Here is a 27,176-nt window from a genome sequence, read left to right as displayed (position 1 = left end):
GTGCCTCTAACCACATGACCAGTCATGCTGAGTGGTTTAGAGATATGTAGAAAATGGAAAAACCAGGTTATGTAGAAATAGGTGATGATATTGCATATCCCATTGCGCATGTTGGTAAAGTGCCATTGTCTATGCAGGATGGCAAAATGAAGTACTTGGCTAATGTACTTCATGTTCCAATATTACAAAGAACTTGGTTTCTGTTGGACAGATGGTTGAGCACAGGGTCTGCAAGTGTGAGGTTTAATCTTCAAGGATGTTTTGTGGAATACTTCAAAAATAAGTGCCGCTTGGTTGCAAAGGGTAATAGAAATGGCAGGATGTTTACTTTGGATGTGAACATGCCTGAGATAAAGGCAGCCATGTTTGCGCATGGAACAGGTATCATTTGCAGATATTGACATATGGCACAAGCGCATTGGTCATGTGAATATACAGTGACTGAAGTCTATGTAGGCCCAAAATATTGTTGTAGGTTTGCCAAAGTTTAACGTTGACGGTATGCATAAGGTATGTGAAGCATGCCAACTTGGTAAGCAAGCCAAACATGCTTTCCCACATGAAAAGCATGTCAGTGCAAGGCCATTGGATGTCATACATTTAGATGTATGGGGACCGACCAAGACTGCAATAGTTGCAGGTTGCAGGTTGCAAGTTGCAAGTACTATGTTACATTCATTGATGACCACACTAGGAAAGTGTGGGTTTATTTCATGAAGGAGAAAAGTGAAAGCCTCGAGAAGGAAAAAGGCATGCAAATAAAATACCTAAGATCAGATAGTGGGGGAGAATATTTCTCAAATGAGTTTAGTGATTTCCTCAGAAAGCAAGGAATCAAGAGATAGTTTACATGTAGGTACACTCCGCACAACAGAATGGTGTTGCAGAAAGGAAAAACAGGCACATTGCAGAAGTGGCATGTGCCTTGATTGGCTGAAAAGAATATGCCACATTACTTTTGGGTAGAAGCAGTAGCAACTGCTGTGTACATTATGAATAGGACATCCATTGTAGTTGTTCATGGTATGACTCCTAAACAGAAGTTTATAGGCATAAGACCGGATGTGTCTCACTTGAAAGTTTTTAGGTGTATTGCATATGTACATGTTCCTGATGAAGTGAGAACAAAGTTGGATCCAAAGGCAGAGAAATGCATCTTCATTGGTTATGCTATGGAGCAAAAAGGTTATAGATGTGCATAACAACGAGGGAATGCCTTGGATGCAGCCCTAACTCTCCCCTTGGAAGTCCCACAAGGATCTAATGACTAGGTTAGCTTAATAATCATTCAAAAAGAGGTTTTTTTATTGACTTTTAATGTTAGCATTAATTAAGTAAGAAAGAAGGTGCTACGTTTTCTTGCTTTGAAAATACCAAAATTCTTGTGAAATTATTGCTTTCTTGAGAAGATGATGTTGTTTCTCATATCCTATGGTTTAGTTAAGCAATTGTGTTGTTATTTTGATTAAGTTAAAGTACAGGTACATATTCTTCTTGCCTTGATGCTTACCTCGTTTTCATGCTTGTGTAGGTGGGCGGTGATGTTAGCGAGGCCCAGAGTTGACCCAAGGTATCCCTCCTACCATTGGGAAGATAAGACTTGCCGATTTATGTAAGATTCCTCCCCCACCCCCTTTTTGATGTCTAGTATCTTTCCCTGTAATCAATCCCTCTTCAGAAATATAAAGACCTTGTTTCTATCTGTTTTAGCCTAGAGAGAGAAAAATATTCTAGAGAGAGAATATTCAGATTTTGAATATTTTTGGATAGAAAAATATCTCTTCTAATTCAGATGAGTTCCCCTGAAACAGAAATTCAAAAAGAATTTTCCAATGTGCAATTGGAATTAATTGAAAATAGCTATAAAGAACCTTAGCCTAAGGGTCTAGATTTTCAGAAATCTTTAGACTATGGTCCAATTAAGGTTCCTATGGACCAATAGCATCAATCCATGTGTAGGGAGGAGATAAATCCAACTTGTAAAAAGAAAATACCCAAAAATGAGTAAATGCTCACATGAGGTGAAGAGTTGAAAATGTACAAGGTTTATTAGTAAAAAAACTATGAGCAATATTAAAAGTATGACATATGTAAGGAAGAGGAGTTCTTTAAAGGAGGTGCATATTTCACATAAGATGAAGAGTTGAAAATGTACAAGGTTTATTAGTAAAAAATTATGAGCAATATTAAAAGTATGACATATGTAAGGAAGAGGAGTTCTTTAAAGGAGGTGCATATTTCACATAAGATGAAGAGTTGAAAATGTACAAGGTTTATTAGTAAAAAAACTATGAGCAATATTAAAAATATGACATATGTAAGGAAGGGGAGTTCTTTAAAGGAGGTGCATATTTCACATGCTTGAATGAGTTTTAAACTCATAAAAATTGAGATATTTCATCTCTCCTCTCTCCTCATTCAAGTCTAGTTCCAAAAAGTTAGCTTAACTGACCTAAAAATGGTCAAATATTGACCAAACTGATTTAGAAAATTCTAGAATCAGTTTGTTTGGTTAGGAGCTCAATTTTTCCTATAAATAGAAGCCTCACCCTTGTTGAAAAATATATAGTGTTTATGCATCGTTACTCTACTCCACCTAAGCCAAGAACTGTGAATTCATTTAATAATTCACTAGTTTTTGGAGCTTCCCTCTTTCTTCAATCCCCATTAGTGGCTCCATCAACATACTTAACCAATTGATTGGTTGGGGGCCTCTACCGTGAACAAAGAATCAAGCAAGTTGTAAGGTAATTAGTGAATATTCATCTTTCTATAATTTCTCAATGTTTCTCTCTTCTCAATCCCTCTCAAGCTTGAGAAGTTTAATTGGTATGGTTTTTTTTAATGCTATTGAAGTTTGAATAGTAGTGAAGAGTTACATAATGCTATTGAAGTTAATTTTTATTTATGTTTAAATTCTAATGATTTTTATGTAAATTCTCTCTCTCACTCAAGAAATGGTCATACTCATGAACCGTTCTCAATCCAAATCAAGCTTTTCATAAAGCTTTTCCTTAACCCAAGATTAAGCTATGCTTGAGGCCAAATTAATGGCTTTTTTCTATGGTTTTAGTTTATGTATATTAATGATTCAATCCATTATGGATTGATAATCTAATTAGAGATTATTTTAATTATTTTCTTAATGATAAGCATTATCCCTTAGAAAAATTGAGATTTATCAGTCATAGCAGCGGAGCTATGGCAAAATTTTTATAAAAATTATGCATAAAATAATCTCATTCAAAGCATAAAAAGAGGACTTCCTACCATATTCTAGGAATTATCATCCTAGATTAATTGAAAGAATTTCATTACAATCATGGAGAAATTGAATTTTAATATTAGGCATAATGGATAAATTTTTATATCAAAAGTGTTATTTTTACCATTTTTATTTCATGCATAGAAGTATGCATAATGGAAAAATTTTTATATCAAAAGTGTTACTTTTATCATATTGGATTTCATGTATAGAGGTATGCATAAAAGTTGATTATTTTATTATAAAAGTGTGATTTTTATCATAATTGAATTTCATGCATATAGGTATGCATAAAAGATATTCTTTTTATACTAAAAGTGTGATTTTCCTCATAAATGGATTTTATGCTTAACTTAGATGCATAAGAGAAATTTTTTTATTCTAAAAGTGTAATTCCTACCAAATTGAATTTATGCATAAGAAGATGCATAAAAGATTGATTTTTTAATTCAAAAGTGTCATTCTCATCTAAATTGAATTTATGTATAGAAAAATGCATAAAAGATTAAAATTTAATTCAAAAGTGTCATTTTCATTAAAAATGAATTTATGCATAGGAAGATGCATAAAAGATTGATTTTTACTTTGAAAGTATTAATCTCCTTAAATAGAATTTATTCATAAATAAATGTGTAAAGAAATCTTATATCAAATGTAAGAATTCTCTTGTATTCCATAAATAGATAAGAGATGTGATAGGATGTGATAAGAGATGTGATAAGATGCTTATGAAATAAGTTAGGAGGTGATAAGAGATGTGATAAGAGGTGTGATAAGAGGTGATAAGATGCTTATGAAATAAGTTAGGAGGTGATAAGATGAATTAAGATGTGTATGGGGGGATGAGGTAAGAAGTGTATGTGATAGGATAAGATGTATATGGGTTGTGATAGGGCGAGAATGGATGTGATGTAAAAGATTAGATGTGAAGGTATATGGGGTTATATAAATGGGAATGTGAAAATGGATGTATGTATGTGGATGTGTGGATGTGGAGATGGGAGTGTGGATGTATGAACGTGAAAATGGATATATGCATGAAGATATATATGCATAGATGTGAATGTGGATGTAGATGTGGATGTATAGATGTGAATGGATGTGGATGTATAGATGTGAATGGGAATGTGGATGTGGATGTATGTGAATGTGGATGTAGATGTGGATGTATAGATGTGAATGTGAATGTGGATGTGGATGTATGTGAATGTGAATGTAGATGTGGATGTATGAACGTGAAAATGGATATATGCATGAAGATATATATGCATAGATGTGAATGTGGATGTAGATGTGGATGTATAGATGTGAATGGATGTGGATGTATAGATGTGAATGGGAATGTGGATGTGGATGTGGATGTATGTGAATGTGGATATAGATGTGGATGTATAGATGTGAATGTGGAATGTGGATGTGGATGTATGTATGTATGTGGATGTAGATGTGGATGTATAGATGTGAATGGGAATGTGGATATACATGTATGTATGTATGTGGATGTAGATGTGGATGTATAGATATGAATGGGAATGTGGATGTGGATGTATGTGAATGTGGATGTAGATGTGGATGTATGTATGTATGTGGATGTGGATGTGGATGTATGAATGAGGACGTGATAGTGGATGTATGCATGTGGATGTATGGATGTGGATGTGGATGTATGGATGTGGATATGGATGTGTATGTATGAATGTGGATATGGGATGTGGATGTATAAATGAGGATGTGAAAATGGAGGTAAGCATGTAGATGTGGATGTATGGATGTGGATGTGGATGTGGATGTGGATGTATGGATGTGAATATATGATATGTGATGTGAAGGAATCTGAAGTGAAGAGATGGAAAATGATGTGATTGGATGAGTACACATATAAATGGAATGTGGAATAAGTAATGTGGATTATATGAGGGATAATGTGGAAAAATGAGAGTTAATATAGAAATTATATTTGTAAACTGTTTGTAAATGCTATTTGTAAATGGCTGTTTTATGTCAAGAATGCTGGGAAAGCATTTTGACCGTCTTGTGATTAAGGTCGTGGAGACCTAACTGATAAAGTTGCAACTGCTGACGGAGAGTCAATGGAGGACGTCTCACGTAGCAAGGTCGGCCGAGGTCTTGACCAGCCTCGGTTCGATTAAAATGGTGAGCTTCCGGTACGGTGGATGAGGGACCAAGGAAGCGGCCTATGAGTGAAGCGCTAGGTCACCTGCGAAGGATCCTAGAGGGTGCTGACCATACGGTGCTCGGGCTCTGGGTCGCCCAGGATACCCACGCGTGCGTCGAGGAAGATATTGGAACAAGGAGTAAGAGTTGTTTTGTGAAACCGGGCATGGATCTGGTTGACTGACCTTGCTGGTCCTCAACGGATGAGTCCATGGCTCTTTTATATGAATCTGTTGGTTGATCTTGCTGATCTTCAACGAGAGTCCATCTTGATAAGTGATTATATTGCCGAGTATTATGGGCTAGGAACTATGGAAACGGCCTCTGTGTGGACAGGTGGTGAGCGTTCTAGTTGCCAATGATGCCATAGATACTCTGATGAAGGAATGATGGGAAATTATGAATCAACTGGATAAATTGGGAGATTGTGATCAGTGGTACTATGGTTTCATTAAAGGATTGTTTTAAAGTTAGCTGATGCTAAGAAAAAGGCAATTTTCATATTGGGTGTGTAAGTGGTGTGGCTAGTTTTATGTTTGCATGAAATTCCGGCTAGGGGGCCTTGGAACTCTTTTCCTTGGTACCCGGGACAAAACCTAACCAAATTCCAAATTGGATCCCATCACTATAGTGGTTGGGCGGTTGGCTAACCCATGGGATCGGATGGGGTTAGGCTGGACTGATGGATCCATAAATCGAGACTCAACTTTGTTTTTACGATAGATAAAGTAAATCCCGGATAGAAATTGTTCTATGGATAGGAATCAACGGCTGTGCCTCTTGATGGGGAAAAAAGCGTTGATCCCAATGATCCAAGTGCAAGTTTCTACCTTGATTTGACCAAGTACCGTTAAAGGTGCAGTCAGATCAGTTGATCCGTAATGATCTTGACTACGTTAGAGTAAAGAGTTATCCTGGTGGAATCGCCCATGCTTTCCGAGTAAAGGAAGTTTTTCCAGTTTCGGTTTTGGACAAACCGACGGATTAGTCTCTTGTCCGGATATCCGTGGTGGGCGAGGCCCCGAGTGTGAGACCCCTACCCACGCATGATGTGCTACTTCCGCTGCTAGTACCCCGAATCCGTTGATCGGTGGGGAACAGGGATCTCACAGTTGGTATCAGAGCATTTGGTTAATAAAGATCAACTGAGAAGACAAATATGTCAAAAATTTATCAAGAAACACAAAAAGGTTGTAATTGTGTGATATAAGTCATACAAATTGATATTCAAACTAAAATTCATAATTTGGTAATTGGGTCTTCAGATAGAAGTACTGTAATTGTATAGAATCCCTGACTTGCTTGAGGCCTAGACATGATGGTATTTACCTTATAATTCCAAGGACCGTGACTACCTGTATATACCGAAAGTATACTGCAGCTCTTTACTGACAGTATATACGAGTAAATCTAAGACTTGAAATTATAAGCATTATTGCTATCCAGAGGATGATTTCGAATGTGGTTGATATGATTTTTAATTCTGTTTGAGAATTGATGAATTGATTTGGATTCTGATTGAAAAATGATGATCCCTGAAATTTGGTTGAAATGTAATAAGCTGAGCGAAACCTCAATGAGGATGAATGGGACGAGTCCCTGTGATGATATTCATAACTAGAATGATGATAATGAATTCAGCAAATCACTATGAGATTAGTGGGTTGTGCTGTCAGATTGCTGCTGTTAATACTTGATCGGTAGATCAAGTTAAGGGATGTCAAATTGAGGACTTGCTTGCCTGAATTTCCGTGGAGGAATGTTCCGAAGGAAACTTTTCGGTCTAATGGACCATTATCATGTTAAAGATATGAATGATATAATCTGAATGAATTGTTATTTAATGATGAGTTCTATATAAGGGATATTTATCCTAGTGTTCTGTTGGGTTGACCAGAATATAAGGAACCCCAGAATAAAATTGGATCTTAAGAAAAAGAGCTGTCCTCTACCTTGCGAGATGAGGACATCTCGCACTTTTTAAGTGGGATAGAATGTAAGATTCCTCCCCAACCTTCGAGGTATACAGGAGTAAGAATCTTCCTTTCTGATCTTATAATTATTCCCTCTCTAAAATAAAAGAAAGTTTCTGTTTAAAAAAGAAAGACCCTTTTCCTAGAATACTTCTCAGGAGTCACGCCTATTTTAAGGTTTCAGAACAATGAGTTCAGAAGTGAAAATCGGTGTTTTGGATACCAAAGTTTTGGTTTTCATTCGAGTACGGCCCAAAAGAAGTTCTTTATCTATTGGGGAGTTTAAGAAGTTATCCCCCAGATATTGTGAGCCTTATATCTGAATTCAATGAAAGTAGGTGACTTAGCCTACAAGCTTCTTTTATCTCTTCATCTCAAAATTCTTAATGCCTTCTATAGAAAAATGTGTCAAACCCAAATCATGGAAAGACGGTAAAACTTCAGTGGCAAGTTACCGTTGGCTTCTAAGTTATGCTAGCTCCTTCCTTTATATAAGTCGTAACTTTTACTTGTCGCTCACAGTAATCTTACTTCCATCAATCTCCTTTCTTTCTTAATCTCCTTCATGGCTTGGCAACAAGAATTAGTTTTATCCATGATGATTTCTCACCTTCAAGACGCAAGGGAGTCTGTGAAGAAAGATTTTATAGAGCAATATGAGCGCTCACTTTTCCCTCACTTGGGAACTTCTGTAGCGCAGACAAAATGGCGGACCTATCAAGACATAACTAGGGTAACACCCTGGGGTCAGCAGCACTTTCGTAACAATGTCCGCTTGGCCATGGTTATTGAAGCTTTGGGTTTGGGTCCCCGATACTACTGCGTCATGAGATCAAGGCATCCTGGGTTTTCTGAGTGGGTCTTCTTACTGGCGTGTTTTCTTCCTCATGAGAAGATATGCCTTTACCCCGTTTTTGGCTTGCCTCTCAGAGGTCCTTTTCTTAGAACACCTCATACCACTGAGATAGGCGCAGCAATAACCCACAGAATCATTCCCATAGATGAGTTACCTTATACTTGTGCAGCTTGTGAGGACTGCTTTTGTGACCATATGATGGACGGGCTTATGGAAGTGTAAAGAGTTCCTCTATCTTTACTGTATAAGTTCCGAGAATGAACAAAGTTTAAATCTTGTTCGTATTTTGAATCTTGCTCTCTTTAAGACTTATCTTGGTGGTTAATCTTGATTAAAAATTTTTCTCTAAGTCTCATATTCGTGCATCTTGCGAAATTATCCCAGTTTGCGAGATGAGGACATCTGGCATTTTTTTAAGTGGGGTAGAATGTAAGATTCCTCCCCCACCCCCTTTTTGATGTCTAGTATCTTTCCCTGTAATCAATCCCTCTTCAGAAATATAAAGACCTTGTTTCTATCTGTTTTAGCCTAGAGAGAGAAAAATATTCTAGAGAGAGAATATTCAGATTTTGAATATTTTTGGATAGAAAAATATCTCTTCTAATTCAGATGAGTTCCCCTGAAACAGAAATTCAAAAAGAATTTTCCAATGTGCAATTGGAATTAATTGAAAATAGCTATAAAGAACCTTAGCCTAAGGGTCTAGATTTTCAGAAATCTTTAGACTATGGTCCAATTAAGGTTCCTATGGACCAATAGCATCAATCCATGTGTAGGGAGGAGATAAATCCAACTTGTAAAAAGAAAATACCCAAAAATGAGTAAATGCTCACATGAGGTGAAGAGTTGAAAATGTACAAGGTTTATTAGTAAAAAAACTATGAGCAATATTAAAAGTATGACATATGTAAGGAAGAGGAGTTCTTTAAAGGAGGTGCATATTTCACATAAGATGAAGAGTTGAAAATGTACAAGGTTTATTAGTAAAAAATTATGAGCAATATTAAAAGTATGACATATGTAAGGAAGAGGAGTTCTTTAAAGGAGGTGCATATTTCACATAAGATGAAGAGTTGAAAATGTACAAGGTTTATTAGTAAAAAAACTATGAGCAATATTAAAAATATGACATATGTAAGGAAGGGGAGTTCTTTAAAGGAGGTGCATATTTCACATGCTTGAATGAGTTTTAAACTCATAAAAAATGAGATATTTCATCTCTCCTCTCTCCTCATTCAAGTCTAGTTCCAAAAAGTTAGCTTAACTGACCTAAAAATGGTCAAATATTGACCAAACTGATTTAGAAAATTCTAGAATCAGTTTGTTTGGTTAGGAGCTCAATTTTTCCTATAAATAGAAGCCTCATCCTTGTTGAAAAATATATAGTGTTTATGCATCGTTACTCTACTCCACCTAAGCCAAGAACTGTGAATTCATTTAATAATTCACTAGTTTTTGGAGCTTCCCTCTTTCTTCAATCCCCATTAGTGGCTCCATCAACATACTTAACCAATTGATTGGTTGGGGGCCTCTACCGTGAACAAAGAATCAAGCAAGTTGTAAGGTAATTAGTGAATATTCATCTTTCTATAATTTCTCAATGTTTCTCTCTTCTCAACCCCTCTCAAGCTTGAGAAGTTTAATTGGTATGGTTTTTTTTAATGCTATTGAAGTTTGAATAGTAGTGAAGAGTTACATAATGCTATTGAAGTTAATTTTTATTTATGTTTAAATTCTAATGATTTTTATGTAAATTCTCTCTCTCACTCAAGAAATGGTCATACTCATGAACCGTTCTCAATCCAAATCAAGCTTTTCATAAAGCTTTTCCTTAACCCAAGATTAAGCTATGCTTGAGGCCAAATTAATGGCTTTTTTCTATGGTTTTAGTTTATGTATATTAATGATTCAATCCATTATGGATTGATAATCCAATTAGAGATTATTTTAATTATTTTCTTAATGATAAGCATTATCCCTTAGAAAAATTGAGATTTATCAGTCATAGCAGCGGAGCTATGGCAAAATTTTTATAAAAATTATGCATAAAATAATCTCATTCAAAGCATAAAAAGAGGACTTCCTACCATATTCTAGGAATTATCATCCTAGATTAATTGAAAGAATTTCATTACAATCATGGAGAAATTGAATTTTAATATTAGGCATAATGGATAAATTTTTATATCAAAAGTGTTATTTTTACCATTTTTATTTCATGCATAGAAGTATGCATAATGGAAAAATTTTTATATCAAAAGTGTTACTTTTATCATATTGGATTTCATGTATAGAGGTATGCATAAAAGTTGATTATTTTATTATAAAAGTGTGATTTTTATCATAATTGAATTTCATGCATATAGGTATGCATAAAAGATATTCTTTTTATACTAAAAGTGTGATTTTCCTCATAAATGGATTTTATGCTTAACTTAGATGCATAAGAGAAATTTTTTTATTCTAAAAGTGTAATTCCTACCAAATTGAATTTATGCATAAGAAGATGCATAAAAGATTGATTTTTTAATTCAAAAGTGTCATTCTCATCTAAATTGAATTTATGTATAGAAAAATGCATAAAAGATTAAAATTTAATTCAAAAGTGTCATTTTCATTAAAAATGAATTTATGCATAGGAAGATGCATAAAAGATTGATTTTTACTTTGAAAGTATTAATCTCCTTAAATAGAATTTATTCATAAATAAATGTGTAAAGAAATCTTATATCAAATGTAAGAATTCTCTTGTATTCCATAAATAGATAAGAGATGTGATAGGATGTGATAAGAGATGTGATAAGATGCTTATGAAATAAGTTAGGAGGTGATAAGAGATGTGATAAGAGGTGTGATAAGAGGTGATAAGATGCTTATGAAATAAGTTAGGAGGTGATAAGATGAATTAAGATGTGTATGGGGGGATGAGGTAAGAAGTGTATGTGATAGGATAAGATGTATATGGGTTGTGATAGGGCGAGAATGGATGTGATGTAAAAGATTAGATGTGAAGGTATATGGGGTTATATAAATGGGAATGTGGAAATGGATGTATGTATGTGGATGTGTGGATGTGGAGATGGGAGTGTGGATGTATGAACGTGAAAATGGATATATGCATGAAGATATATATGCATAGATGTGAATGTGGATGTAGATGTGGATGTATAGATGTGAATGGATGTGGATGTATAGATGTGAATGGGAATGTGGATGTGGATGTATGTGAATGTGGATGTAGATGTGGATGTATAGATGTGAATGTGAATGTGGATGTGGATGTATGTGAATGTGAATGTAGATGTGGATGTATGAACGTGAAAATGGATATATGCATGAAGATATATATGCATAGATGTGAATGTGGATGTAGATGTGGATGTATAGATGTGAATGGATGTGGATGTATAGATGTGAATGGGAATGGGAATGTGGATGTGGATGTATGTGAATGTGGATATAGATGTGGATGTATAGATGTGAATGTGGAATGTGGATGTGGATGTATGTATGTATGTGGATGTAGATGTGGATGTATAGATGTGAATGGGAATGTGGATATAGATGTATGTATGTATGTGGATGTAGATGTGGATGTATAGATGTGAATGGGAATGTGGATGTGGATGTATGTGAATGTGGATGTAGATGTGGATGTATGTATGTATGTGGATGTGGATGTGGATGTATGAATGAGGACGTGATAGTGGATGTATGCATGTGGATGTATGGATGTGGATGTGGATGTATGGATGTGGATATGGATGTGTATGTATGAATGTGGATATGGGATGTGGATGTATAAATGAGGATGTGAAAATGGAGGTAAGCATGTAGATGTGGATGTATGGATGTGGATGTGGATGTGGATGTGGATGTATGGATGTGAATATATGATATGTGATGTGAAGGAATCTGAAGTGAAGAGATGGAAAATGATGTGATTGGATGAGTACACATATAAATGGAATGTGGAATAAGTAATGTGGATTATATGAGGGATAATGTGGAAAAATGAGAGTTAATATAGAAATTATATTTGTAAACTGTTTGTAAATGCTATTTGTAAATGGCTGTTTTATGTCAAGAATGCTGGGAAAGCATTTTGACCGTCTTGTGATTAAGGTCGTGGAGACCTAACTGATAAAGTTGCAACTGCTGACGGAGAGTCAATGGAGGACGTCTCGCGTAGTAAGGTCGGCCGAGGTCTTGACCAGCCTCGGTTCGATTAAAATGGTGAGCTTCCGGTACGGTGGATGAGGGACCAAGGAAGCGGCCTATGAGTGAAGCGCTAGGTCACCTGCGAAGGATCCTAGAGGGTACTGACCATATGGTGCTCGGGCTCTGGGTCGCCCAGGATACCCACGCGTGCGTCGAGGAAGATATTGGAACAAGGAGTAAGAGTTGTTTTGTGAAACCGGGCATGGATCTGGTTGACTGACCTTGCTGGTCCTCAACGGATGAGTCCATGGCTCTTTTATATGGATCTGTTGGTTGATCTTGCTGATCTTCAACGAGAGTCCATCTTGATAAGTGATTATATTGCCGAGTATTATGGGCTAGGAACTATGGAAACGGCCTCTGTGTGGACAGGTGGTGAGCGTTCTAGTTGCCAATGATGCCATAGATACTCTGATGAAGGAATGATGGGAAATTATGAATCAACTGGATAAATTGGGAGATTGTGATCAGTGGTACTATGGTTTCATTAAAGGATTGTTTTAAAGTTAGCTGATGCTAAGAAAAAGGCAATTTTCATATTGGGTGTGTAAGTGGTGTGGCTAGTTTTATGTTTGCATGAAATTCCGGCTAGGGGGCCTTGGAACTCTTTTCCTTGGTACCCGGGACAAAACCTAACCAAATTCCAAATTGGATCCCATCACTATAGTGGTTGGGCGGTTGGCTAACCCATGGGATCGGATGGGGTTAGGCTGGACTGATGGATCCATAAATCGAGACTCAACTTTGTTTTTACGATAGATAAAGTAAATCCCGGATAGAAATTGTTCTATGGATAGGAATCAACGGCTGTGCCTCTTGATGGGGGAAAAAGCGTTGATCCCAATGATCCAAGTGCAAGTTTCTACCTTGATTTGACCAAGTACCGTTAAAGGTGCAGTCAGATCAGTTGATCCGTAATGATCTTGACTACGTTAGAGTAAAGAGTTATCCTGGTGGAATCGCCCATGCTTTCCGAGTAAAGGAAGTTTTTCCAGTTTCGGTTTTGGACAAACCGACGGATTAGTCTCTTGTCCGGATATCCGTGCGAGGCCCCGAGTGTGAGACCCCTACCCACGCATGATGTGCTACTTCCGCTGCTAGTACCCCGAATCCGTTGATCGGTGGGGAACAGGGATCTCACAATTTAGGAGAGCATTATGAATGATGCCTAGTTCTACGGGCCCAAGCTAGTGTGGTAAATAAGCCCACCCTAGTGTGTAGACATCCCTCTGAGGAGCGGGAGGATCAAGAGATGGAGCTTGAAAGGGCGACATGCTGGCTTGAGTCCTCTCTAGCTATTAACGACGATGAGATGTATGGTCTCGTAGGGATTGCCCAGTCTATAGAGGCTAGAAGGCCGAATTCTAGATCATCGGTAGAGTAAAGCAAAGGAATAAGAGAGCTTGGATCTGGCTATGGATAGATTTGGACATTGTATCTAATTTTTTTAATTAAATCCCTTGTTTGCTAGCATTGTTGTATCATTGTTAAGGGATGTTTAAATGAACACTGTGTAAGGTCATTAATTAAGAACTTGTTTATATACGTCGCACAGCATGGTAGGACTAATTAGAAAACAAAATTAATGCATGAGTTGGGTGGAAAGTGGGAGGATGGAATGCCCTAAGACGGCACCATCCTATGGATGGGTGGACCCGATTAGTCGGGTAGCTTTCCAATAGAATTAATTGAAAGCTCTACATTAGGTAAGTAGGTCCTTGGGCAACCCTACTCTAGAGGATTACGCCAGTGGTTGTGCCTCACATAGATGGGAAAAAAGTGTTATTTCTAGGAATCAAGAATAGAGGCTACCCAAGTTAAGATCAATCACTCTATGGTGATTTGATTTTAAGAGTCATTTAGGAGACCACTCTCCCCCCGCGGGATAGAACTAGGTCTTACCTATTAGTCATATCTTTTCATCTTTACATGGTCGAGGTGTCGACAAGTAGGAAATTTTTCTCTTGTTAGACTTAGTAGACTATCTTAAAGTTTCCCCTATTTTGGATGGGGGGGACCTTACAATTGATATCAGAGCCGATCTTAGTTCCTATGATTTGTTATTTAAGGTTGTTTTGGAATGTATGTTTTACCTAACATAATGCTGATTAATAAAATACCTTACTAGAATAATTTGAATTGGTGGTCGAATGATTGTAGAAAGAGGAAGACACCTACTTTGAGATTCCCAATCTTCTAGTGCGTCTTCCAGAGAGCTTGTCGCTCTTCAAGTTTTGAATTTTGCGATACGATGGTGCAAATACTCGAGAAGTTGTCCCTCCCTCATCCCTCTCATATCCAGAGGGTGGGTAGAGATCACTTTTGGAATCATGGGGGCTAAGGTACTTTATCATCTGAGCAGATCGAACCTCACCATCGATTTAAAGCAGGTTCATTGGAACGAGAAGCTGAAGATGGTCCACTTATTTTGGTCCATGGGTACTCCCAGACCCAACAACTATGTGACCATTGACCAAGTAATGCAAGCCTGCCGACAAAGTAGCCGTTATAGAACACAACACAATCCAAAGTCTACCTCCCCTACCATCAATCTTCTGTATCTTAGAAACTATGACGGAACCCCCATATTTCTTCTATGTGGATCGCTCAAGTCTTATGCCTTACCTAAGCCTAGGATTCTCTTTTATGATGAATAAGACTACATTAGTCTTCTCAAATCCTTGTAATCTTACTTGTCCTTGTAAATATTTAAATTGACAAATAAAGTGATTTCAAGGTTTTACTTTTAAAAAAAATCATGAGCGTAGTGTAAAGTATGAATCTCGTGATCCTAAATGGCTAGGACGATCAACCATCTCTCCCCAATGCGCTATAGATATCCAAGAGAAGAAGCTCCTACTCAAATAGATGCAACCTCCCCCCTTTAAGGAGGATGAAGGTTCAAAAATTGAGAAGGATGCTGAAGTATCGATTGAAGAAATGGATGATTACTTCTTACCTGCCGGTACTGGAGCTACAAATCAATCCATGCTTGCATGATTTTGCCTCATCGGGGATGCTAAACTCTGGTGGAAGCAATGGTGCCATGACAAGGGAGTCACCGAACACTCCCAAACATGGGATGACATCAAACAAGATGTGAAGAAGCAGTATCTCCCTCCCATCTCATGAATCTATCACATATCTCTTAACCACTCAGCATGACTGGTCATGTGGTTAGAGGCACCAAAATCCACATACCATATATCTTGGGATCCTGACACATCCCCTCTTATGGAACTAAGCATATGCTGCATCACAAACAACTGCTCATTTTTATTATCACCTCCATGTTTACTAGATGATGCATAGTTGCCTTGCTGCAACTTCCCACTTTTAATGTCATTCTACTTTTCATAGCAGTCCTTTGCCATGTTTCCTGGTTTGCCACAGTAATAGCACTCTATGCTATTTGCATTTTGATTTCTTTGCCAACCACCTCGGCCTCTTTGGCTCCCCCTACCTCTAGACTGGCCTCTTCCACCTGTGTATGATTGCTGTTGTGAATCATTAGACTGTTGTTGTCTAGAATTCTGATTTCCTTATCAGCTACTACCACCTTGGCCTTGACCACGGCCTCTACCTCTGCCTCTACCTAAATCAGAGTAAAAGGCCTATTCCGATGTGTTCTTGCTTTGTGAAGAAGAATCCTGACCTAAAGCCTTTTCTTCTATGATCAACATAGATATCAAGTCTCAAAAGTTGGGAATATTCTCCCTAATAACTACAATGGAGGTCTTGAATGGCTTGTACTCTTTGCCAAGCCCATTCAGATAGACACTCACTAAATCATCATCCTCCACTGTACATTGATAGACCCAAGGGATTCAAAAATTCCCTTGATCTTTAAGGCATATTCATTGATGGACATGCTTTTCTTCTCCTCCACAGTATACAACTCTTGCTTTAACTGAACCTTGCCTTTGTGTTAGTCTAGAACATCTGAACCAAGTTCTGCCATGCAGCTCTGCTGGAGTGTTTGCATCCTGTATGTGTCCTATCATAGTGTCTGTGACACTAATTGAAATCCAGTACATGACTTTTCTTGCACCCTGATTCCAATCCTTGAATGCCTTTATATCTACCTTATCCAGCTTCTCACTCTAACAATCTGATTAATTCCATCAGACATGCTTTCCTATGCAGCAATCAAATAACCTACAAACAGACAACTTCTGTATGCAACTTGTAATACAACAGTATCTCTTGTAACTACTGCAATAGCAATGGTACTTCAACACAACCTGTGTGTCACACCAAATGTGACTAGAGTACATATACATACACCCAGTATCAACAATGTATGTTCAAGCCCCGTTTGCACTTCCAAAATGCACTGTTGCACTCCAATAACCAGATTTCGAGCAAAAACAGTTATCCACCAGAACTTCTAGAAAACTGCCAAAAATACCATGTAGTGACGAAACGGGGCCGGAAACCCAAATCTGGCCAAAAAACATTCATCCAATAGGACAATATACGTGCCCTATAGCTCCGCTCCCACACGAAGACAGCTCCTCAATTGCAGATGTGTAGCTTCCAGAGCTACTAAGGGGTGTTCTACCTAAACCAAGAAGGGGAAAGAGATGATGGTACTCTTACCCGTGTAGTACCGCTTCCTTCCTTGCTTGTTCTTGCCTCCTTATCTCTCACACGAACCAGGCTTTGATACCATAAAGAGAATATGGGAGAGAGGGAGAGCTTCAAACCCTAGCAAGCAAACACACACACACACACAAGAGAGAGAAAGACACAAGAGAGAGATGGATAGCTGAATTTTCTTCTATCTTCTTCTTCCAACCAACATAACATAAAGATAAGAGTACACACTATATGGGTTAGTACTCAACTACTACAACATACAAGGGTTGGTCCATAATGTGAACTCGACTAAATGCGATGGCACTATAACTATGCCAGTCTCTAGTAATCCAAAATGGCTGTCACATAGCCTATCATCTCACTGGCCACATATCATGACCCATAATCTCACCAACGATGCTAGTGGTGTAGATGCAAAAGCTATCACCCAGGCAGGTCATCAATGTTCACCGCCATAGCACTAGTTGAGCTCGATATCTCAATATCTAGTAGTGTATTTAGCGCTGACAAAAAAGATGGTAGTAAGCACTTTATGGTATACACATTAGCACTGACAAAAAAGATGACAGTATGCACTTTATGGTATACACAGTGTACGATGTTGTGTGCAAGGAGAATGTGCATCTGTCATGTAGCAGAAATATAAAGATTCCATTTTTTTCTTCTTTAAAAATGAGTAACAATGACCAACCTTAATAACTATAAGGGCTACTTCACACATTTCAATTCAGCAAAGCAAGAAAAGAACTTCAGTTTTGGATTGGTCAAAACCATAATCAAGATAAGGGTAGTTTCTCACACACAAAGTTTGTAAGCGTCCTAAAATAGCAAGCAAATATCAGCTTGTAAAAATAAAGCCGTGGAAATTGTTTTAACCACTTGGATTTTGTGGGTACCCTGCCCTTGCATAGCACATAAAAAGGTTTGTAAAATCTTCTCACCCAGATTTATGAGGGCATCTATGCCTGAGCCTGCATGCTCAAAGCGAGATGTGTATTCACCCATTGGTATGAGGATTACCCTGCCCGAGCTCACTGAGAAGCTCAAAATGGTTGTCGTGATGTGTGCATGAGCGATGCACGTGTGAGGTGCATGCGCATGGATTGGTTCCCACCCAAACTTATTTGTTCAAATTAGACTCAGTGGTTCCGCTATGAGCGAGTCGGCTCAAAATAGACTTGGTGTCTAAGATGGTAGACACACGCACACATGTTTCTTTTATGGACACTCCAATGTATAATTGAGGGGGAGTGTTGAGAGGTAGCGATTGTGTTGAGAGGTAGCGATTGTGTTTGTGCAATGCTACATTAATGGGTGATGGGTGAGTTGTGGAACACCTCGATTAAGAGGGGGTGTTGAGAGATGTAATCGCGGTGTTGTGTGTATGTGGGAAAGCACCTTAGAGGTGCAAGATATTGTGGCAAGACAAGAATGCCACATATAATATTGAATGGTGTGTGAGTGTTGACCAAAAGAGTGGAAAAGGAGTTGCCACTTGAATGATGACATATAAAGTGGGATAAGGCTAGAAAGCCTATATCATTGTATGGTTCATTTGTGATATGCAATAGAATTAAGTGTTGAGTATGCAATATTTCTCTCTCTCTTATGGAGTTCTTAGTGTGGTTTAATCCACCTTAATTATGTTGCTTAATCTATATCTATCACCATGATCAATCCCATTTTAGGATTGTTTAACAAAAAATCCACACTGGGCACTAATTGTTAATCTGAACATGCTTCGATGGTGACCAAACTTTGTGAGCATGTGGGGGTGGGTCTCCCCCACATGCTCGCAAAGTTTGGTCACAATTAGAGCATGTTTGGGTATGATGGCATGGGGGAAGAGCAGGATTTTCCATGGCCTCTCGACCAGTAAGAGACTCGAAGAATCCGCATTGGGTGCTAATTGGTAAACGAAACATGGACTAATGTTGACCAAACTTTGCGAGCATATGGGGGTGGATCCCCCCAACATGCTCGTCGTCTCGCGCAAAGCTTGGTCACCATCAATGCATTTTTTGGTACGATGGCATAAGGAAGAGCAGGATTTTTCATGGCCTCTCGAGCACTAAGAGACTTGAGAAATCTGCAGTAGGCACTAATTGCTAATCTAAACATACTCCAATGGTGACCAAACTTTGTGAGCAGGTGGGGGTGGGTGTCCCCCACATTCTCTCGCAAAATTTGGTCTCACCATCAAAGCATGTTTAGGTACGATGGCATGGGGAAGAGCATGATTTTCCATGGCCCCTCAAGGACTAAGAGACTTGAAGAATCCACACTGGGTGCTACCCTAATTAGCTTAGGTGCTATACCCACGTAAACGACCTCTTAGATATATTTTTTTAGAAAAAGCGTATGCTAGGAACTTCCCAGATGAAAGAGGAGGTCCTAAAACCTATTCTCCATCTCTCAAGATGCAAAATTTTTTCAAGAATTTTTTCCCTATTTCGCAGCACGTTTTTGAGGGTGATCCAAAAGGAATTTTGAAAAACTCTATGAGGGAGTTGTAGTATTTTTGGAGTGCTACAACTTTATTTCCTTGAGTGGTTCGTGATTTTGTCATTTAGACCTTCAAAAAGTAGCCCGAATATGTCTCGTCATTTTTGCGTTGTTTTTTACGATTTTTTGTGGTTTTTAGGTTGTTTTTTGCCTCGATTTTCGAGTCAAATTTTGAGGCTGCTAGTCGGAGACCAAAATAATCGATTTTGACTTCGGACAACCAAGTCCAAAGTTGAAGAGCTCGATGTCTGCTTTTCGATGAGCCCTAGAGCACCTTCATCGGATATACGATTTAGGAGATATGAGCCTCCAAAAAGGGGGGTGGTTTCTAGAGTTTTTTTTAAAAAAACTTTTCATGCGTGAACCGGACTTTACGTGAAAAATAAATTTTAAATTTTAATTTTATTTTTGGCCTCGTGAACTTCTGTTTCACGCTGTGAAACACTTTTCACGTGTGAACCGAACTTCACATGGAAATTAAATTTCGTTTTTTTTTCGCGTCAAATTTTCGTTCACGTTATTTTTCCGTTTACGTGAGATTTTCGTTCACATGATTTTTTCGTTCACATGAGATTTTTGTTCACGTGATTTTTTTGTTCACGTGATTTTTTCATTCACATGATTTTTCTGATCACGTGAGATTTTCGTTCATGTGATTTTTTCGTTTCACGTGAGATTTTCTAGTGGGAAATACGAATTTCTCTTTTCGGGGGGGGATATTTTTTTGAATTTAGAATGAAAGAGATATGGGCATTTTCCCAAAAAAGGTAAGTAGAATAAAAAAAGTCAACCCTTTAATGACACACCTTACACTCTTCATAAATGACCCCCAAAATGGACAAATTACAACTCATGAGCATCTTCTCATTGAATGCTCATTAGCCTTAACGAGTTATGTAAAAAGGTGATTAAGGATTAAGCCAAGATTAATCTTTTTACTAATCTTTTTCTCTTTTATACTAATCAAGGACTCTAATTAACCACTAATCTCTAATTAATCTTTTTCTCTTTTACACTAATCAAGGACTCTAATTAACCACTAATCCCTAATTAATTCAAACAATTGAGTACACCATTGGATAGAGCAAGGAAAAACTAATCTTTGTGCATCAATAATTGTGTAAATTAATCTAAATTAGGGGATTAATTAGACTCCTAATTATAGTCTCCTCTTTAAGGTAAAATTAAGCAAAGAGAGTCAAATTTCTCCAATTGATCAAACAATTGATGTGATTAGGTCTAGATGCTCTCAAAACACTCAAAAACTCCAATTTTGACTACTCATATGATCAATTTAGACCCCAATTAACACATTTTCTAAATTTTAAGTCTCTTGAATAAAATTAATCATCCTTAATGACAAAAACTAGTCCATTAAGAGAAATTAGTCAGATTCAAGGGTCTTTGATGGTTTTAAGAATTTTTTTAAAGATTAAACTACTCTTAATGCTTGCTAACACTCCTAATGCTTGCTACTAACACTCTAATCCAAACAAAAAATTAAACTACTCCTAATGCTTGCTAACACTCCTAATGCTTGCTACTAACACTCTAATCCAAACTACTCCTAATGCTTGCTAACACTCCTAATGCTTGCTAAAGATTAAACTACTCCTAATGCTTGCTAACACTCTAATCCAAACAATTTCAACAAAAAACACACAATTAAACTAAAATTAATGATCTTAGATCTATGTTTAAACTAAAGAGGGCTAACATTCACTAAGAAATGCATTCTCTTGCATTGTTTGATATGCAATGGATGGAAACTAAGCCTAATACAAACTATGTGCAAGCCCTAAGAACATGAAAAACCACAAAAACAACAACAAAAACAAAAACAACAAAAACAACAAAAAGAATAAATTAATCTAAAAATTAAGTAAAAAGCATTCTTTTCGAAAACAAAAAAGAGAGCTATTCTACACCAAATCTCACACAAATCACCATCAAATCCACATCTTTTTCATGGAAAACCACTAATCAAGATAATGGGCAATGGGTTATGCGTAGATTAGAGACAAAACGATGGAAAAAGCCAAGGGATGGCTCCCTGGCGCACGGCACCAAAAATGTTAAGGCTCACCCTAACCCTCCTTGAAACACATCCAAAAAGAGATTACCTGGTGAACTACAACTGTTTTGTGAGGATCTTTCTAATGGCCGAGCTCGTAACCCTTAAGGTTTCCAAGCTCTATAACTCCTTGAGAAGAAATTCAACCGCGTCTCCCACCGTTAGCGTTGCACTATGGGTCCTCGTCCCTCCTCTCACCTCACTTCACTCACACACACTTACTAGCATGCATTAGGGAGAGAGATTAGCAAGAGCAAGACTCAATTGCACAATGGGAGAGTATGTTGTATTATGAGAGAAATTCACTTATATACATGGCCATAAGTGTTCACACTCACTTAAACTATGGCCGGTCAGGCACTTTAAGCTCATAAGAGGCCTAATGCTATTACAATGACTACTCTCATAATATATCCATGAAGTAAATCACTTAGGACTTCATCTTAACTTGCTACCATACACTCTTGAAGCAAGAATTGCCATAAATAGTCTGTCACACCATTATGGGCGCCCGTCCAAGTTATAGCTTTGGACACTATTGCTTCATATCTTGAATGTATGACCCTTGTTGAGATATTGAGCTGATCTAGTGAGGCGGTGGACACTGATGACCCGCCTGGGGGATAGGCCCCACACTTACACCACTAGCATGGTTGGTGAGATCATGGGTGGGATGACAGGCCATGTGACAGCCATTCTAGAGACTAGCATAGTTATAGCGCCAGCTCATTTAGTTGGGTTCACACTATAGAGAACCCTAGTATGTATTTGGTTGTGTACTCTTATCTTTGTACATGGTGTGTTGAGTGTTGAGTGAAGAAGAAGAAGAAGATTTTCAGCCTCTCACCTTGTGTGTTCTCTTTTAGGGTTTTGTGAGTGTGTGTGTGCTTGCAAGAGCTCAAGCTCTCTTCTCCCCTGCATCTTTTCATGGTATCAGAGCCTGGTTCATGCTAAGGGCTGAGTTGCAAGCAAGAGAAGCACAGGAAGCGGTACAAGGGTAAGAGCTTCATCTACTCTTCCCTATTTATGCTGGGGACTACACCCTTGTCGGGAGCTCTACGGGAGGCACTGGCAAACGATCTCTGATTGAGGAGCTTTTTTCGCGGGAGTAAAGCCAAAGCGCACTATACTGTCCTATTGGACTAAAGTTTTTGGGCCGAAAACGCGTTTCGGGCGCGTTACGATCTTTGTTTTTCAAAAAGCAGGCGATTTCGAGCACTGCGCGAGTAAGTCATCGATTCTCTGTAGAACTATGTTTTAAGAACTGTGTTTTAAGAACTGTAGGAAGACAGATTGGTTGTGCAGACATTGTGTGTGCTGCAAGGAGGTCAACAGTTGCCATTAGGTGTATGTATGCACATTGAGGCCACTGGTTGTGACATTTGAGTATAGTACAATACCGTTACTGTGTAGAAAATACAGCAGTTTGTGCAGGACAAACCAGAGTGCTGTTTCTAGTAAATTTGTGTGTCTGGCAAGATGTCAAATGATGGCATAAACGAGATTGTTGTTGAGAAGCTTGATAAGAACAACTTCCATGTGTGGAGGTTCACGTTGACAAATTTCCTGATGGAAAAGGGTTACTGGGACTATATAGAAGATGAGCATAAAGAGGCATTGGAGATATCGGAGATCAATTCGACTACTACAGATGTGAAAGAGTTCAAGGATTGGAACCAAGGAGCCAGAAAAGTTATGTATTGGCTCTCTATCAGTATACATGATACCATGATTGGGCACATACAAGATGCCAAGTCCCCCAAGGAGGCGTGGGACACCTTGGTAAAACTCTATGAAACGAATACCAAGGCACGAAAGATACAGTTGAAGAATGAACTTCATACTGTGGAGAAAAAGAGTATGTCTGTGAATGACTATGCATTGAAGATCAAGGGTATTGTGGAATCCCTTGCATCTATTGGCATTTCAGTAGATGATGATGAAAAGGTGGAAGTCTGTCTATGTGGTCTCAGGCCACAATACAAGGCGTTCAAGACGTCTATTCAGACTCGGGAAAACATTCCCAATTTCACAGATTTGGTGTCTATGTTGATTATAGAAGAGAAGAGCTTGGGTGAAGACCAGCAGTCTTCACAAAACAAAAATAGTTCAGAGCAACAGGCCTTCTACACAAGTTCAGGAAGAGAACGAGGTAGAGAAGGCCGCGGACGCGGCCAAGGAGGTGGCCGTACAGGTAATCAGAATTATGGCCAGCAGCAGCAACAACAACAACAATGCAAGAATTCACAACAACAACAACACGCAGGTGGAAGAGGCCAATTCAGAGGCAAGGGGAGTCAAAGAGGTCATGGAAATTGGCAAAGGCAGTATAATGATACACGTGGATGCTTTTATTGTGGTAAGCCTGGACATGTGCAGGTAGATTATTATAAGAAGCAAGTTGACATGCAAAATGGGAAATTGCAGCAAAACAACTATGCATCCTCGAGCAGAAACAATGAGGATAATGAAAGGTTGTTTGTTATGCAGCATGTTGTTAATTCCATGTCTGAAAATATTAAAGCAGCACATAAAGATGATGTATGGTACGTTGATTTAGGTGCTTCGAACCACATGACAAGTCATGGGGAGTGGTTCAAGGAGATGAAAAACCTTGAAAGACCAGGTTTTGTGGAAACAGGGGATGACACTACTCATCCAATTGCACATGTTGGAGATGTGCCATTGTCTATCCAGGATGGCAAAGTGAAGTACCTTGCAGATGTACTTCATGTTTCGAACATAACAAAGAATCTGGTTTCAATTGGCCAGATGATTGAGCAGGGTTTGCAGGTTCGGTTTAACCCTGATGGTTGTTATGTTGAAGACTTTAAAGACAAGTGCAGGTTGGTTGCAAAAGGCAATAGAGTGGGCAGAATGTTTACATTGAATGTAAACATGCCTGAAGTGAGTGTTGCGATGTTTGCAAATGGTACAGGAATTGTTGCAGACACAGACATTTGGCATAAAAGAATTGGACATGTGAATGTGCAGAGAATGAAGTCTATGCAGACTAAAGAAATTGTGACAGGGCTACCAAAGTTTAAAGTTGAAGGTATGTAGAAAATATGTGAAGCATGCCAATTTGGAAAGTAAACAAAGCATGTATTTCCACGTGACAGAAATGTGAGCAGAAATGCACTAAATGTTGTGCATTCAAATGTATGGGGTCCTACGAAGACCATGTCTATGGGAGGCTGTAGGTATTATGTGACATTTATTGATGATGACCACACAAGGAAAGTGTGGATATACTTCATGAAGGAGAACGGTGAGGTGTTCACTCATTTTCAGAATTTTAGAGTTATGGTTGAAAAGCAAACAGGGAAATATATAAAGTGCCTAAGGTCAGATGGAGGGGGAGAGTACTTCTCCAATGAGTTCCCTGAATTTTTGAAGAAGAATGGTATTCGGAGACAGTTTACATGCAGATACACTCCGCAGCATTATGGAGTTACTGTGAGCGAAAAAATAAGCACATTGCTGAAATTGCACGAGCATTGATGATGGAACAGAAGAATATGCCGCATAGCTATTGGGCTGAGGCTGTTTCTAAAGTAGTTTACATGTCTTGAACAGGACTCCAACTGTAGCCATACATGATGTAACTCCAGAGGAGAGATTTACTGGCAGAAAACCTGATTTGTCTCATCTGAAAGTCTTTGGATGCATTGCATATGTGCATGTGCCAGATGAGCTGAGAACTAAGCTGGATCCAAAAGCTGAAAAATGTGTGTTTATTGGGTATTCCCTTGAGCAAAAGGGATACAGGTGTTATAACCCTGCTACACGTGAGTTGAGGGTAAGCAGGGATGCTGTTTTCGATGAGATGAGCAGTTGTTGGTATGCTACTGAAAAAGAAGTTGTTGGGGCTGATGTGAGTGGAAATGTGGTTGCACAGAATGCAAGTCAGCAATCACAATCTTTGAGTGGACCAGGAGAGTCCTCATCTAGTGGTTCAGTTTTGATAGACCATGGAGTGGCAGGCTGCAAATGTGATTAGTACATCACATAAAGGCAAAGAGAAAGTGATTGAGCCCCTTAGTATGCTTGACATTTCTGCAGGGCATTCTCATGTTGATGGAGAGTCTAGTGGCTCAGAGATGAGCCTTGATGAGGATCTTGGGATACCAGCTATGAGAACAACTGCTATGGAATCCATGAATGCAAAGCTGCGAAGATCTAGGAGAGTGAAGAATCCTGTGCAGAGGTTTACCTATGATGGTTGTGGCACATCACTATGCATATATAGCAAAAGTTGTGCAGGTTGTAGAGCCCACATGCCTTGATGAGGCTGTTGGAAATGTGTGTTGGGAGAAAGCTATGGATGAGGAGATGGATGCACTATATGGAAATGAGACTTGGGATTTAGTGCAATTGTCTGAAGGCAAGAAAGCCATTGGATGCAAGTGGGTGTACAAAGTAAAACATAACAGTGATGAAAGCATAAGCAGGTACAAGGCTAGATTTGTAGCCAAGGGATATGCGCGCAGACATATGGCATTGATTATGAGGAAACTTTCAGCCCAATGCCAAGATGGCAGCAGTGAGAGTTGTGATAGCAGTGGCTGCGTCAAAGCAATGGTCTCTACATCAGATGGATGTAAAGAATGCATTCTTGCATGGGGATTTGCAGGAAGACGTGTATATGTTGCAGCCACCTGGTTATGAGGATGTGAGTCACCCCGAGCATGTTTGCAAGTTGAAGAAAGCCTTGTATGGCTTAAACCAAGCACCAAGAGCATGGTCTGACAAGATTTCTAAATATCTTGTCACTATTGGCTTTCATGTAGCCAATGCAGATTTCTCGCTGTATGTGAGACACAATGATAGAGGGGTTGTGCTTGTTGTCATCTATGTAGATGACCTAATCATTACGGGGAACCATGATGCAGATATGACCCTTGTGGCCACATCCAATTGCAGAGATGGTAGTGTACGCTCCCATTGACGAATGGAGGAAATGGTTTCCGACGATACTATTACAAGGGGAGACGTAGACTCATCGATTTTTTGTTGGGTGTTGACAAGAGTAGGTGTAGAGCATGTAGAAACTTCTATATGAGTGTGTGCCTGGCATGAGGAGCTAGAAGCTTCATGTGGCTCCCCCCTTCCTGAGCTAGGTGGTAATGATCGATATCGTTTGGGAATCCAAACTAACTCTGGAAGAAGTGGTGCGGAGCACTCTGTTACCTTTCCCTTACCACGGTCTTGAATTGTCATTGGGGTGGCAACAATTGGTTTGCAAGGTTTTACAGGTGATGTAGAGGGATTCGGCTTATGTTTAGGGACCCAAATCTGGTCATTCCCCTCGTAGAGTAACCTTGGGCTACTAATAATTTTCTAGGGATCCATCGCGATGTTACATTGCCCTTTCTTGGGTAGGTAGCTGCTTTCCTTTTACGAGGCTTCTTGGTGGCTGAACGAGATTGAGTAGGGGAAGTAGCTATTAACGAAGCTTTTGGGACCCATTTGTATGTGTTTTTTGGCATAGTAAGCGGAGCT

The sequence above is a fragment of the Cibotium barometz genome, chromosome 29 (genome assembly GCF_041138505.1).
Source record: "Cibotium barometz isolate CiBa-2024 chromosome 29, ASM4113850v1, whole genome shotgun sequence".
NCBI lineage: Eukaryota > Viridiplantae > Streptophyta > Polypodiopsida > Cyatheales > Cibotiaceae > Cibotium > Cibotium barometz.
The sequence above is the reverse complement of the archived record's forward strand: the minus strand, read 5'-3'. Positions refer to the sequence as shown.